Consider the following 15,967-nt stretch of genomic DNA (forward strand, 5'->3'; position numbering starts at 1 on the left):
ACATGGTGGCACATACCTGTAATCCCAGCACTTGGGAGGTGGAGCAAGACCATAAAGTCATCCTTGGTTAATTTAGATAGTGCTATGAGGCCAGACCCTGTCATGATACAAAAACAAAATAAAACAAAACAAAACAAAGAAATTAGAAAAGAAAGTGTTGGTATTCTGTCTAAGCTCCACCCCGACAGCTACCTGGGAACAGCCAGATATGCTCCGCCCCACAGTTGCCTAGCAACAACCAGCTGTCCCTGACTATAAAGGGGGCTGTGTGCCCCCACCTCTTCCTCTTGCTCTTTGTTCTTCACTTCTCTGCTTTCTTCCCCTCTGTCCATCCCTTCCCTCCCCATCCCTACCCCTTCCCCTCCATGAGCCCATGGTCGGCCGCCTTTCTTCTGCTCTATTCTTCTCTCATTAAACCTCTCCACATAGAACCATGTTGGCTTAGTGAGTTCTGTCCAGGCACGGGCCGAGATTTAAACCCTAACATTGGTGCCCCGTGTGAGGATTTTGGTCTCCACGCGCCCACATGGCCTGGCACCCCTCTGCCCTGCTGCCAACCACAAGGCAGAGGATAGGCCTTTCCCACCACAAGCCTCGGCCACAACCCCCAGCACCAGGCGCGGTCACGGTCTACACACTCTCGTAGAGCCTCGGAGTCGTTGTGGGGAGGGTTAGAGCTGTGAGCTCTCACAGTCCACCCTTGGACCAGGGCAGAGTTGCAATCGCTCGCCATGGGCTGCATGCTCGCGCTGGCTGTAGAGAGGACTGGAGATGTTCGCCCCTTCTGCCAGCACCACTCGAGATCGCCACCGCGCGTCCTGCCTTTGGGCCCCACTGTTATATTCACTGCTGCTTCTGCTCGCACCACCAGAATTTGATCGAAGCTGCTTGCCTCCACTATGTCATCTATGCCATCCAACCAGCACCATAACCTGCTAGCTGCTGTGGGATCCAGGACTTCCACCACTCCAGCAGGCCTCCCCATCGCTGTGATGCCCTGCTTATAGCTGCCCTCCAAGGAGAGCACCCTCTTCAAGTACGTGCTGCTGAGCGGTACCTACTCAACCTAGGTGAGCTTTCTCTACCTCAGAGCTTGACTTTCCATGGTGTACCCAAGGTCTCAGGGGAGCGTTCTTGAGCTTGGAGCTACCTGTGCTGCCCCTGGGGATGGACCCTTTCACTGACCCTCGTTCTAGGACCTTTTCCCTTGGGTAAGACTCTCTCTCTCTCTCTCTCTCTCTCTCTCTCTCTCTCTCTCTCTCTCTCTCTTTTCCGAAGCTGGGGATCGAACCCAGGCCCTTGTGCTTGCTAGGCAAGCACTCTACCACTGAGCTAAATCCCCAACCCCCTCCTCTCTCTTTTTTTGAGATAGTGTAATGCCGGGCCAGGCCTGGATAGACTGCTCACTGGTTCAGGAGCACGGGTTCTAAATGTAGCCCCAGCACTGTTAGGAGTAATTAATCCCTATTCTCACCCACAGGTCTATCGGTCTTCACCGCCTGTCCCCATTTCCTGGGATGTTTTGGTCTAATTTACACTAATTAACACAGAAAACAATATCTCTGTCTGGCCCCGCCCCCAGGCCTCCCCCTCCTCCCTTCCTGGTTGCCGTACCTCCCAGTTCCTGCCCCTGAAAAGCAGGTCTGGCCCCTTTCCGCAGGAACCCTGTATGTGAGGCCTGCTTTCCCACGTGCGTTGGACCCCTTCACTTGGCACTTTCTCATGCGGGGCTTCTGGGCTCTGCCTGCCACTGCAGCCCCTGGTTCGCAGCAGCAGGAAAAGCGAATATGGCTCCACAAAAAGCTTAACTCGTGTTGTTATCTCTTTTTTAAACTTATAAGCTACAGGAAACTTACTCAGACCTATCTCTCATGGACCAAATAGACTCCACTCAGATAAGTACACCTGCCTAAAGTTCCCCCTTACTACCTATTCCAAAGGGTGGGATTCCTCTGGGTTTCAAATGTCCATCTAAGAGAAAAAGATTTCTTTTCTTCCAAATACACTTAATCTTATTCTCTGCCTATAATAAATATATGTGTGTGTTTCAGCATCTTGTGAAGTCCAGGCGCTTACTACACCCGGGACAGCTCCAGAGAAGCCACCTCCAGATGTCCAATCTCTTCTCACATTCATAGACGCTTCTATTAGACCTGTTCCTTCTGATCTATCCTCAGATGGTTCCACAGACCCTGGACAACAAGGAAACAGCCAACTCTAAGACTGGACAAACATCCCTATACCCATTTTTCTAGGTTCCCTAGAAACACGTTGCCCCAAAGCAAGTAGAAAGTGGTCAAAGATCACAACGACCCTATCCCTGCTCCACCATCGCCTCTAATTTTTCTTTTTAATTAAACCAAAACGGGGAATGTTGATATTCTGCCTAAGCTCCACCCCCACAGCTACCTGGGAACAGCCAGGTATGCTCTGCCCCACAGTTGCCTGGCAACAGCCAGCTGTGCCTGACTATAAAGGAGGCTGCTTGCCCCCTTCCTCTCCCTCTTGTTCTCTTTGTTCTTCTCTGCTCTTTCCTGTCCTTTCTCTCCCCATCCTGCCCTTTCCCCCCACATGCCCATGGCTGGCCTCCTTTCCTCTCCTCTCTTCTTCTCTCATTAAACTTCTCCTCACGGAACCATGTTGACTTGGTGCATTCTGTCCAGGCACGGGCCGAGATTTAAATCCTAACAGAAAACAGACATGCAAAATGTGTTTTTAAATTATTTTTAAAGATTTATTTATTTACTTTATGTGAGTACACTGTTGCTGTCTTCACTTTACTTAAAGATTTATTTATTTTATGCATATGAGTGTACTGTAGCTGTCTTCAGACACACCCGAAGAGGGCATCAGATCTCATTACAAATGTTTGGGAGCCACCATGTGGTTGCTGGGAATTGAACTCAGGACCGGAAGAACAGTCAGTGCTCTTAGTCACTGAGCCATCTCTCCAGTCCATGTTTTTAAACTATTGACTCTGTGGCTGGTGAGATGGTTCTCGGAGTGGTACAAGCAAGATACGGCTTCAGCAGTCAGAAGTCTATCTGGTTGTGAGCACCAATTAGAAGCTTGAGGGGAACCAGTCAGCCTGCATCAAATATGGTGTTCCCAGCTGGGAAATGGCTCCGTGTGTAAGATGTGGATGCACACGTGTGAAGTCCTAAGCTTGCATCCCAGCATGCAGTTAAAAGCCAGGCATGTTGCATGCCTGTAACCCCAGAACTAGGGGAAGAGACAAGCATTTCCTGGGGTTGCAGGCCAGCCTGTCTAACTAAACAGTGGGTTTTAGATTTAGTGAGACAGCCTCAACAAAGAAAAAAGAAAGTGGAAAGTGATTGAGGAGGATGCCTGAAATCCACCTCTAGCCTCTACACATGCATGACCTCGCCAATGGGCACACATCCACGCGCAAACCAAATTAATCAATTGATTGGTTAAAATGGGCAGTTTTACCCAGAGGTGACCAGAGATGGTCTGTGTTCTCAAGGAATACTGGTCACTCGGAGTTCCCATTGATCCCCATGGCTCACGGATTGTCATCCTCTGATGAGATACGTCTTCTCCTCCAGAACGTGTGGCGTTACTTTTGTGGGTTACCAAACTGCATCCATTAGTTCACATTTAGAATCCTGGATGAAAGAACGGAGACGATGGCTCCTTGTCCGTGTTCCTGGGGAGCCCCCTAGAGGCCAGAGTGAGTAACTGACACAGGGGTAATGGAGAACCCAGACGCACGGGTTCTTCCCTGCGTAAACCCTGAGTGGGGTGGTTTGGGGTAGATTTAGTAGTAGTCCTTACCCTGACACCTGAAGGCAATATTTTCTGTTCTCATGGGAGTTTGTAATTCCTCCGGGTGCTTGGTTGGGTACCTAAAGGAAAGTGCTGTGTGCACGGGGAACTCAAAAGAGTGATGATCTTCGGTGTGAACCAGCAGGTGCAGTGGCACACGAGAGATTCTGTGTGGCCATCAACAGGGCAAAGTAGACACTTGAAAGGGAGAAAGGTATCTTCTATATTGAGGGCTTTGCATGGGTCTATGTATGGGTCTGCAGAATGTATGCATGTATGTATGAATGAATGTATGTATGTATGTATGTATGTATGTATGTATGTGTATGTATTCATAGGCAGTGTCTCTAACTGAACCTGGGGGCTACCATATTGGCTAGACTGGCCAGGCAGTAAACTTCGCTGATGCTCCTATCTTGGCTCCCTGTTCCCATCGGCACCAGGGTTACAAGCGTGGAAAGCCATGTTTGATTTTTTACCTTGATTCTGGGGATTGAACTCAGGCCGGCATGCTGGCACATCAAGAGCGTCAAGCCTGTTTTGCTTTGGTTTGATTTTGAGACAGGGTCTTACTATTAGCTTTTGCTAGCATGGAATTCACTATGTAGACAAGGCTGGCCTCAAACTCACAGATACTCACCTACTCACCTGCCTCTGCCTCCTGAGTGCTGGAATTAACACTCTCTCTCTCTCTCTCTCTCTCTCTCTCTCTCTCTCTCTCTCTCTCCCTCCCTCCCTCCCTCCCTCCCTCCCTCCCTCCCTCCCTCCCTCCTCCTTCCCTCCCTTCCCCCGTCTCTCTTTCATAAATGAAATTATAGGATGACTCTGGAGGTACCTTGGGTAGGATTCCAATCTGATGAAATAAAATCAGTATAACTAGGGTAATACAAAAGTTAAACCATGTATTTTGTTGCAAACGGGGTTTCTGATGGATCCCTAGAGATCCCCAGGTTTACATCCGAGGAATGAGAAAGGTGTAAGGCATTTTGGAATTCTTGGTCCTCAGGTCAGGTGAGAAAGGTCATCCAGAAGCTTCTCCTTTCTCTTCCCATGTTCCCAAAGTTGTCTGACTTTCCATCCTGCCTCAAAATCATAAAGGGTCCATCCTGAGGCAAAGGGTTTCTGTCTTGGCTGGGACTTCCGATCTCAACTGTACTGAGGACTGATGTACTGAGGACTGTGGCTTCAGGCAGGTCAGATACGGCCTCTGAGGCTCAGGTGTCTGTCCAATGGGACTGCCACCTGCTCTCTCCTTCGTCAGAAGCTGGGTGCAGCAGAGGAACATGGAGAAGGCGCCCCCTATCGGCTCGCGAGGGAACTCCTCCTGAGTTGCAGGGACACTGGTAACTAGCTGGGAAGAAATGGGGACAGTAGCGTGACGGTCCCCTTCAATCAGACGCAGACATCTGACCTTCCAATTCCATCCTTTCCTTGTTAACTTCTATGCTGAAATTTTCAAGCAGCTTCTCCGAAGCAGAATGCCAACGCGCTCTAGTGCGGGGCTCCAGCTGGGGCCGAACACCACAGGAGGCTAGGCTGTGAGGGAGGACAGGGGGTTTTAAGCAGCTATGCCAGACACCTAATCAAGCCACGGGAATTTCCTCAGTTTCAAGGAAAGCCCCTCATCAGTCCCGGGCCCGACCTGGACGCTTCCTGCTCACACCCCACAGCCAGTCCTACACAGGGATTTTGCTTTCCTTTCTAACTCTGCCAAGTATGCTCTAGAGGATGATTAATGAAACACCCCTGTTTGCTTTCATCCGCTGCCCTTCCATTCCAGCAACCTAGAAATCAAGCCGCTTCCAGGAAAACGAACCTTACCAGTGGTTCACCTGTCACCTAGCACGCACAATGAGAGAGCAGGCCCGGATGGGATTAGCACCCAACTGTGGCACAACCTTGAAGCTGGCTCTGTTGAAGACTGATAGGACAGCGAGCCTTCTCCTCCTATTCCTGCTGCTTTAGCCAGGCTTGCTACTGAACTTGGGGGCACAGTCTGTACTTCAAGATTCCAAGTTCAGCCACCTATCCTCAATTAGAACAGCCAAATTAATGGCAGAAGAGTGGGCTGGAGGGATGGCTCAGTGGTTAGGAACACTAACTGCTCTTTCAACCGTCCTGGGTTCAATTCCCAGCAACCACACAATTATCTGTAGTGGGTCCAATGCCCTCTTCTGGTGTGTCTGAAAATAGCTACAATGTACTCAAAGGTAAAATAAGATTTTTTTTCTTAAAAAAAAAAATAGTAACAAGCGGAAAGTGGAGATTTATTCAATGTAGCCAAATGGGAAGATTCGGTGACCCTCTGAGGGTCCATTTCGGCGTCCTGAAATTATATTAAAGTTTAAATAAACGACTAGGGACCTCTAGCCTATATGCACATCTAGGTGGTTCAGTGCAGTCCTTTCTACCATCGACCCCATCATGTCTAGGCTGCAGTAAAAGCCCCACCTTCCTGCTCCTGGCTGGGACTCTCTCTCTCTGTCTCTCTGTTTCTCTCTCTCTGTTTCTCTCTCTCTCTCTCTCTCTCTCTCTCTCTCTCTCTCTCTCTCTCTAAAGATTTATTTATTTAATGTATACGAATACACTGTAGCTGTCTTTAGACACACCAGATCTCATTACAGATGGTTGTGAGCCACCATGTGGTTGCTGGGAATTGAACTCAGGACCTCTGGAAGAGCAGTCAGAGCTCTTAACAGCTGAGCCATTTCTCCAGGTGCCCTTTCTCTTCCTGAGGAAATTCCCATCTTGTAGATCCTTTGTTTCAAGACTCTGATACTCAAATGAAGAGATGTAGTGGTCTCTTTAAATACCTCCATTTCGACCACATTGATTACAGACTGACCTCTCCCCTTATGACTCCCACAGGGCCCTGCCCCTCTCTATCTCCCCATTCGCCTCTGACTCTCTGAGATACCCTTTCCTCCCCTCTCCACCTTCCTAGCAGCTGCAGGGAGCAGGACCACCACTGAATGCTCCTACCCCCGGATCTGTGTTGCCTTCCGCCACTGAATGTTCCCAGTCCCGGATCTGTGTTGCTTTCCTGATTTTGTTTGCTTGCCCTTGTTTGTTTCTGCTCCCCCTGCTCTTCGTCCAGAGTATTGTGGAGTTTTTGGTTTGGCTGACCATTTTTCCATCGAGATATAACTCACAGACAATACTCCTCATCCTAACCTGTGCCCATGGCAGCTCACTGTGGTGGCTTGCACTTACCATCCCAGTATGTGCAGCTAAGGCAAGAGGGTGACCACTGTGACCCCTGCCCTACTCCGCCATCTCTTTATCAGCTGGTTCACGCATTTGGGTTGTTTCCATCTTGGGGCTATTGTGAATGGATGGTTTTTCTCTGAACTTTGTTCATGCGGGCATGTGCTTTCAGAACAATTGGCATGCACTGAGATCGGACCCGCTGGCTCATATGCTAACTGTGCTTTTGGAGAATCAGCAGAATGTTTTCCAAAGTGAATTATTTTTATTTCCTAAACAAAATAAAATGCATCCCCATCATAAGAAAAACGAGATTGCAAATAATATGCACATGACCATTCATCCACTCTCCTCCTTTCCCAGGGGTATCTCTCACTCTGTTACACATTAACAGGTACCTGCACACATCATTCTATCTATCTTAATCTACCTGACATTGACTATATACAACATTCAGGATGTCAGAAACAGGGAAGCCAGACCTTGTTGCGCTAGCTGGGAGTCTAAGACAAAAGGATTTCAAGTTCAAGGCCAGCCTGGGCGACACAGTAAGACCTGTCTTATAAAATCAAAGCAAGGGTTTGCTCAGCAGTAGAGTAGTAGAGTTTGCGTAGAGGACTTGCTCATGAAGGACTTATCATCAATGCCAGAGGAAATAAAGAGTAAAAAGGAAGGAAGAAAAAAACAAAAGAGAAAGGAAGAGGTGAAGGGGAGATATGTTAGTCCTTGTAAGCACCATGCACACTTGTTGGAATATCCGTTTAGCTACTTTATTGGGTTCTTATACCTCTACCTTTCTTCCTAACCTTATTCCACCCTAATCCATTCCAATCCCCAACACTAGGCAGGAGAGAAAGAAAGTTAGATGGGAAAGGGGCCTCTTTAGACTACTTCCTGCGTACTAAGGGTATTGGGTTTCTCGGGGCAAGTGCAAACTGCATCCATTATGATTTTTCCAACCTTTTCTTGTCTCTTTGCTCATGACCACTTGACAAACAGCAACAATAGGAACTAGAAGCAGCAGGAGGATGAGCAGGAGGATGAGCAGCAGGGGGAGCAGCAGGGGAGCAGCAGGGAGAGCAGCAGAGGGAGCAGCAGAGGGAGCAGCAGGGAGAGCAGCAGAGGGAGCAGCAGAGGGAGCAGCAGGGAGAGCAGCAGGGGGAGCAGCAGAGGGAGCATCAGGGAGAGCAGGGGAGCAGCAGAGGGAGCAGCAGGGGAGCAGCAGAGGGAGCAGCAGGGGAAAGCAGGGAGAGCAGCAAGGGAGCAGCAGGGGAGCAGCAGGGAGAGCAGCAGGGGAGCAGCAGGGGAGCAGCAGGGAGAGCAACAGGGGAGCAGCAGGGGGAGCAGCAACTTTCTCAGGCCCTCTCAGGGCTCTCCCATTTACACCCTCTCCAGAGTCCCCAGCATTAAACTATCTGCAGCTGGCAAAGAGCACGAGGCAAATCATAATCACCTGCTGTAAAGCAGTCTCTTATCCCCACACACCGGGGTTAAAACAAAAACACATTCACCTAACATAACTTGGATTTATTAAAGAAACCAAAATTCTTGCTACACACACTGTAGGAAACTGAGTTATATCAACTGTGTTTGCCTTCTGGTGAGTATAACCAGTTTGTTCCCAAGTGCATGCCTATCACAAGAGCCTCTTCTGGAACATTCTGACAGGTATTCTTACACAGGCTCTACTCTCCATAGAAACTCTCCAGTGTGTGCTAAGTTTGTGTTGCATTGGGTAAGGGTTTGCAAGGTTTTTTGTTTGTTTGTTTTTGTTCCATCAATGCCCTTTCTAACTTTTATTTATGTCAGTGTGCATGCATGCATGTGCATGTGCATGTGCATGTACTGCATGTGTTCATATGCTATGGTAGACATTTAAAGTCTGAGGACAACTTTGAGGAGTTACTTCTCTCCTTCCCACCATAGGATTGGGGATCAAACTCAGGTCACCAGGCTTCAAGCAAGTGCTTTTACCCACCCCATCTTGCTAGCTCAGCTTCTATTTTCCTAAGAAATACTTTTACTGTGAAAGAAGAAGAGGAAGAGGAAGAGGGGGAAGAAAAGAGGAGGAGAGAAAAAGAGGGAGAAGAGGAAGAAGAAGGAGGGGGAGGAGGAAGGGGAGGAGGAGGAGGAACAACAACAACAACAACAACAACAACAGGAGAAAATAAGACCTTGAAGTAACAAAGAAATCCAGAAGAAAGCACTCATAAGCAACTCTGTATCTTCTAATGCCAGCTGATACCAAAGCTGAGGCTTGAAGCCAGTTGAAACCATTACATCATCTTCTGCTTTAAACTATTACAGCAAAACCAAACAAGCAAAAACAACAAAAACTAACAGCTGGACAGTGGTGGCATAGGCCTTTAATCCCAGCACTCAGGAGGCAGAAGAAGGAGGATCTCTGCGTCTGGTCTACAGAGCAAGTTCCAGGACAGACAGGGCTACCCAAAGAAATCTTGTCTTGAAGAACCACAAAACAACAACAAACATTACATCACTTTCAGATCTGCCCTTCAGTGATGACATCACTGTAGGCACCAGGTCTCTGCTGCAGCCAAATAAGACATAGATTTGTTTTGTTTTGTTTTGTTTTTTCCTGTAAACTATCGATTTAAAAAACAATCTGAAACCAAACAAGCTATAAGCTCATTCCCATTCCCCCTTTTCCAGGCAGCTAAAGCTTCATTCAGTTTCACATTGCCACTGAACCAAGCTTAAGCCTTTGTTTCACAGCTGAGAAGCCTCAGAAAGAAAGAAAAGCCAATGTTTCAATGTCAGGGCTTCTGTCTGAAGAAACAACAGAGTGGCTGGAGTTAACCAAATCCACTCTTGTGGAGTAGTTCTCCAGGCTCACAAACGCCCATTCACTGTCTGTGTTTTCCCTAGCATGGGCCTCACCTCCAGGGGCTTTGTTTCTGTAACAAGGATCTGGGGAGGATGCCGAACTTGTTTCAATAGACCACGACCAGACCGTCTGCAGTGCGCTGGACTTGACACAGTTGTCCAGCCCTTCTGCTTATCTAAGAAGTCAGCCAACCACATTATAGGTTCTCAGGAGTCATCCTTCTGGAAAGAGGATCAATATTGCTCAACATTACTACTGCAATTCCGTTTTATATCACTGGGTTTCTGATGCTATTGGCTTTTTTTTTTTTTTTTTTTTTTTGCTATTGTCTTTTTAATACTGGCACCTCCTGGTACTTTGTCACCTCAGCCCAACCCCACCTCCACCCTGACCAACCAAGGCCATGAGGTGTTGGGTGTTGACCCCTCTCTCCTCAGGACCAGCAGGCTACAGTATCTTGGGTCTCAGACCAGACCCTCAGTCTACATATACTCAGTCACTGAAACTATGTATCTTTATTTTGTTTCAGCCTTACTAAACTATGATTGACAGGCAAAAAGTTTAAGTTACACAATGTGATGTTTTAGAATGTGGATATAGTAAGCTAATTAGCCTCTCTCTTGTTTTTTAGAGTTGCCAGTTTGTGGTTGAGATGAAAGGTGGAGGATCTATAGTCCCTTGGCAAATCCTAATCACACAGCCCCCCATTACTGACTGTAGTCACCTGCCCTGCATCAGCCTTCTGGAGCCTTCTCCATTGGGAATTACTCTGCTCAGTCTGGCTTATTTCACTTAGCGTGCAAAGGCTGAATAATATCCCACCCCCCTTCACATTTAGTTTATCCACTCACTTGTTATCTGGGCTTTTAAGATGTCCCTGGACTTTTGCTACTATGAATGGTGCTGTGGTGAGCATGACAATGGGGGTGAGGCTTCCAAATCTGGCTTACTGACTTTGGATGCCCGCAGGCCCTGCAGAACTCCTGGACCATGTGGTTGCTTTACTTTCCACCCTTTGAGGACCCCCATACAATTTACACCCCATTGACAATGACTAAGATTCTTATTTCTTCACTTCCTCATAAACTCTCCTCTCTCCATGTCTTTGATAATGGCCATCTTTCCAGGTACGAGCTGACACTTCCTTGGTCTCTCGGTTTCAGTTTGCATCGTCCTGTCATTCATGAAGTTTAACTCTTCTTCATATCCCTGTGGGCCATTGGTAGGTTGCTATGGTGTGAATGTGGTTTGTCCCTCCAACACTCATAAGAAATAGATTGGCATTGGGAGGTGGGGCCTCGTGGGAGATGCTGGGCCATGGGAATGGATTAATGCCCAAGAGAGGTAGATTGGCTCTCACAGGAATCTGTCCCCACTAGCAGATTGTGTAGCAGAAATGAAAGGAGGTTTAGTAGGCCAGACAGATTCAATGCATTGTTGACTTACAATGTTGTCAACCCAATCTGCGTTACTAGGCAAACCTCATCACAGTGAAGGAGTGAAGGAGTGTCTCAAATGAAACACATCAGCTCCAATTTGGGTGGTCAGGTCCTCTGTTCTCTCCCTCTTCTACTGTAATCTGCTTTAGTTTTCCTTCTCCTGTTTTTGAGACAAGAGCTTACTACACAGCCCAGGCTTGCCCCGAGCTCACAACCCTCCTGCCGTAGCCTTGCTGGTGTTACTGCAAGCCACCATGACTGGCTTCAACTCCTACTTTCTTATGTCCCGTTCAGAGGTTTCCTGAGATGTCTGGGAAGTCGTGGACATCTGCTCAGATGTAAGACTTCAGCTCTAAGTCCTGTGAAGCGGGACAAGGGATTTCAAGGGATCCAGTTGGGTGATCTCTGGGAATAACTAAGTGTGAGCATTTTTAGATCTTCCCTTTTGCACTGCTAGTATTCTAGAAAATATTCTTTCAGCCTTCTATTCGGAGTTGTAGTTATAGCTAGACATCCAAGTCTTTTTGTAAGGGTTTATTTTATTTTATCTACATTAGTGTTTTGCTTTCATGAATGTACAGTGTGTGTGTGTGTGTGTGTGTGTGTGTGTGTGTGTAGTTGCAGCTGACAAGTGACAGTGGTGTCACTACGTGAGTGCTAATCCTCAAGCCTAGGTCCTCTGCAAGAGCAGCAAATGCTCTTCACTGCTCGTCCATCTCTCCAGCCCTTAGACTAGGCATCTCAGCCTTGAAGACGGTGGAAGAAAAATGACTGGGCTCCAGCAGTCAATATATAAGTTCACCTAATTTGACGGCTCTATATAGGTTCTTTCCCTCCTCTCTTCTTCCTCCCCTCTTCCTTCATTCATTTATTCACAGATTGGAGTCAACTAAAGAGGTGGGTACTTTTGAGACAAGATCTTGCTAAGTAGCCTGGACTAACCTGGTACCCGTTATGTACCCCCAGGCTTACTTTGAACTTACAGCCATCCTCCTGCCTCAGCCTCTCAAGTCCTAAGATTATAGGCATGAACCCCGACTTATAAGTATGGTCTGTGTCCAACTGGAACCTTCCAAACCAACGACCTTCTGTTTTAGCCCCTCAGAGGAGCCATGCTGCTCCAGTCTTTCACTGAGCAGCACCCCCCCCCCTCTCTCTAACCGGCTGTAGTTCCTGGTGGAGAAGCTTTTTGAACTTCTACATTATTCTCTCGATCAATCTATTTCTCATCTCTTGGTAACTCCACAGTTAATCTAGGTGATTCCAGACTATTCCACCGTCCTGCTGTGACCCTCACCTCCTCATGTTAACTGATCAGGTGTGTGCGTGTGTGTGGGTGCGTGTGTGTGCGCACACGTGCACCAGATGTTTATTTACATTATTTTCAGTAATCACGTCTTTAATTCCCAACACATCTAGATATTTTTCAGACCACTCTCTGTAACCACACATACGGAGCCGTGGGAGCGCCTAGGTCTGTCTGGTCTGCTAGCTGTTCCTTCAGGTATACTTGCCTTCTGTGTAACTGAGTGCTTCTCCCATGACATCCATGTTCCTCAGAGGCTTCTCCTGTTCGTAAGCTTACACTTGCATCTGAAGTGGATTCTTTGTTAGCCTCAGGGGCCTCCTTGCAAGATGGGAGAGGGAGACTTGTAGCTACGGTTCGGTGCGGTGTTCAGCTGGTTTTCTTTTCCAGTTGCCCTTTCAGACGCAACAAACAATTATCTTTTCTTTCGCAGTACACCCCACTTCCTCCTTACCAAACCGCAAGCTGTTTTTCAGCTTCTGACTGGCTCTAAGCCACCATTTCCTGACCCCACTTCCTCCTTAGTCACACAGAAAAGAAAAAAATAAAACAACTTGTGCTTTAATTTTTTTTTCTTATCTTACATTAACAACTGGATCTTGTGGTTGGGCCTCAACCAGCCAGGTACAATTCAGCTTCCTTTTTGCATCAGGGATAAAAACCAGAAGGACGTACGTCCCTATCCCTGCACTTAGTCCACTGATTTTGCCAGTGGGTAACAACTCTTGTGCAAAAGTAAGGGCACAGATAAGACACTTTAATTGTCGTAGGGTTTTACTGCTGTGCACAGACACTATGACCAAGGCAACTCTTATAAGGACAACATCTAATTGGGGCTGGCTTACAGGTTCAGAGGTTCAGTCCATTATCATCAAGGCAGGAACATAGTAGCATCCAGGCAGGCATGGTGCAGGAGGAGCTGAGAGTTCTACATCTTCATCTGAAGGCTGCTAGCAGAAGACTGACTTCCAGGAAGCTAGGACTAGGGTATTAAAGCCCATGTCCACAGTGACACGACTACTCCAACAGTGCCACACCCACTCCAACAAGGCCACATTCACTCCAACAAGACCACACCTTCTAATAGTGTCACTCCCTGGGCCAAGCATATACAAACCATAACAATTATGATGGTCATCTCTTTCTTTGTGACCTCAGAAATATTCCAAATCCTGTGACAAAGTATCCCAACCAATGCAACTTAGGGAAGCAAGGGTTTATTTTAGCCCACAATTCCAACTTCCGCTCCATTATTTCCAGGAAGTCAGAGCCTGAGACAACTGGTTACCAAGACAAGTGTGCCGGCCCACAGTCTGGAAGCCGACCACTGAATGCCTGTGCCCTGGGCTTTCTCTCCCTTTCAGTCTAGGGCAGTGTTTCTCAACAGGGGCTGTCTTGCATATCAGATACTTACATCATGATTCATAACAACAATTACAGTTACATGAAGTAATTAACATACATGAAGTAATGTTACAGTTGGGGGGGCACCTCGATTTAAGGAACTGGATCAAAGAGTCACAGCATTAGGAAGGTTGGGTCTAGAGGCCTGACTTCTGACATGGTGCCAGCCATATTCAAGGTGGGATTACCACTCGATTAACCTAATCAGGAAATTCCTCACAGCCATCCCCAATGGTCAACCTGCAGTAGACACTCCCTTACTGAGACTCCGTTCCCAGGTGAGTCCAGATTCTGCAAGTCGGTGATCTTGGGTTTTTTTGGTTTTTTTTGTTTTTGTTTGTTTTTTTTGTTGTTGTTGTTGTTTTTTCGGAGCTGGGGACCGAACCCAGGGCCTTGCGCTTTCTAGGCAAGCGCTCTACCACTGAGCTAAATCCCCAGCCCCACAAGTCGGTGATCTTAAGCCATCATCACCACAGTGCTCGCTGGGTGAAGAAGCCACACACAGCTTCTGGACACAGAGGTTTTCTGCCCTGAACTGCTTTGCTTTGCTTCTCTGGTCCAAGTTCCCTGCTCCCGCCCCTAAGCAGATCCTTCCATGACTCATTGTATGGCTGGAGGTTCGTATCTCTAACCTCCTCTGACCACAGGTTTATAGAACTGGCTATAAAGAGTTCTTCAAGCGACTTGCCATGTATAGGAACCCCGCGTCCATAATCGGCCAACTCTCGGCTTCTATCGGTAGACGTAGGTGGGGGTCAGTGCTCTGTCCTGAGACCTTTTTTTCCTAATAACACTTCGAGTGGCAGGGACTCAGCTCCTGACCGTCCCCTTCACACCAATTAATCGATCTTTTTGGACTGTGAGGTTGAGCCCCCGCAAATAGAATGAAACATAGCTACCACCTACATCAGGGACAAAGGTTTTTGGCTCCCCAGTCTCAGTTTAAACAGTATAAACTGATTACATTTGACAAACATGCCGGGCATAGGGGTTCCTTCGTAGAAAAGTCCCGGGTTAGGCTTCCTTTACATTAATACCTGCTTTCTGCCAGTGTCAGAGCCTCCTGAAACCCCAGAACTCAACTGGAAGGGCAAGGTCTGGCTAAGACTCAGAGCTGGGAGTATTGACCGAATCCCTGTCATGGTCAGTGAATAGAGCCCATGGACCTGCCCAACTCCCATCCAGTCCTTACCGTAAGACCAGAGTGGTCAGGGGTTGTGAGAAAGTTGAGCGTGCCAGGAAACGTGATAAGGTAGAGCAGGTCTGAGACCCCAGCACTCAGATACACACCTGAGACGGTGGGTGCCTCCCTGCTCCCTACCAGATTCCTGGCTGAGAACACATACCACACTCCCCAATTGTCACCCAGAACAGAATTCTCCATGCTAATGAGGTATCTAGAGGCCCTGAGGGTTTTAGAGCTTCTCTTCCCAGACATTCCTCCCTGCAAAAAATATCTAACTGGGGCTGGGGATTTAGCTCAGTGGTAGAGCGCTTACCTAGGAAGCGCAAAGCCCTGGGTTCGGTCCCCAGCTCAAAAAAAAAAAAAATAATATCTAACTGGTCCACCTGAGGAGTTGGTATGCATTCATTTTCCATGATGAACAGTCAATAAATATGGTATAGATAAACAGGAACTGTCTCTTCCATCGAGAACCGTCATGGGGAGCATGGAGAAGGCCTTTGCCTACAGAGCTGCAGCCTAAGACTCCTGTAGACGGCATCTCTGCTCTTCCAAACAATTATCACCCAGCTAAGGACAATCATCGATGATCTAAGTCAGAGTTCCCATACCCCACCTCCCCTCCCCAACCCTGGGCCGAGGGCCACCAACTCTGCTCTCAACTCCTTTTGACTCAGGGATGCCTGGATGTCCAGGAGTTTGGGAGCCCCTGGTCCCTGCCTACTCTCAGGCCTTGGATCCCTGATCCTTCATTCCGGACTCCTCTATGTAGCCCCAGTAACTGAGTACCC

General features: G+C 47.8%; 2 long non-coding RNA genes across 5 annotated transcripts in view; both read right to left on the reverse strand.

Annotated features, from left to right (window-relative positions):
• The window catches only part of LOC148003683 (uncharacterized), a 4,290-nt gene extending 2,761 nt beyond the window's left edge, over nucleotides 1-1,529 (reverse strand). Inside the window, exons 1-2 of one of the 2 annotated variants that reach the window (XR_015629084.1) lie at nucleotides 1,475-1,529; nucleotides 17-97 (exon numbers count right to left, since the gene is read on the reverse strand). This is a non-coding gene — a long non-coding RNA (uncharacterized LOC148003683). Of the gene's footprint in view, nucleotides 1-16; nucleotides 101-1,474 lie in introns of those variants that run through there. The other variant, XR_015629085.1, reaches the window with a different exon arrangement.
• A 1,181-nt stretch (nucleotides 1,530-2,710) lies between these two features.
• On the reverse strand, nucleotides 2,711-13,956 carry LOC100909803 (uncharacterized). Of its 3 annotated transcripts, none has more exons than XR_015629082.1 (6): nucleotides 13,435-13,956; nucleotides 12,798-12,984; nucleotides 9,898-10,065; nucleotides 7,003-7,268; nucleotides 4,625-5,325; nucleotides 2,711-3,629 (listed from the first exon to the last, which is right to left on the reverse strand). It is a non-coding gene; the product is annotated as an uncharacterized LOC100909803 (long non-coding RNA). The 3 variants fall into 3 exon arrangements; XR_015629081.1 differs by having other exon boundaries at nucleotides 2,711-3,682; XR_015629083.1 differs by lacking the exons at nucleotides 7,003-7,268; nucleotides 9,898-10,065.
• Nucleotides 13,957-15,967: the final 2,011 nt, after the last annotated feature.

The sequence above is a fragment of the Rattus norvegicus genome, chromosome 9 (genome assembly GCF_021556685.1).
Source record: "Rattus norvegicus strain SHRSP/BbbUtx chromosome 9, alternate assembly SHRSP_T2T, whole genome shotgun sequence".
NCBI lineage: Eukaryota > Metazoa > Chordata > Mammalia > Rodentia > Muridae > Rattus > Rattus norvegicus.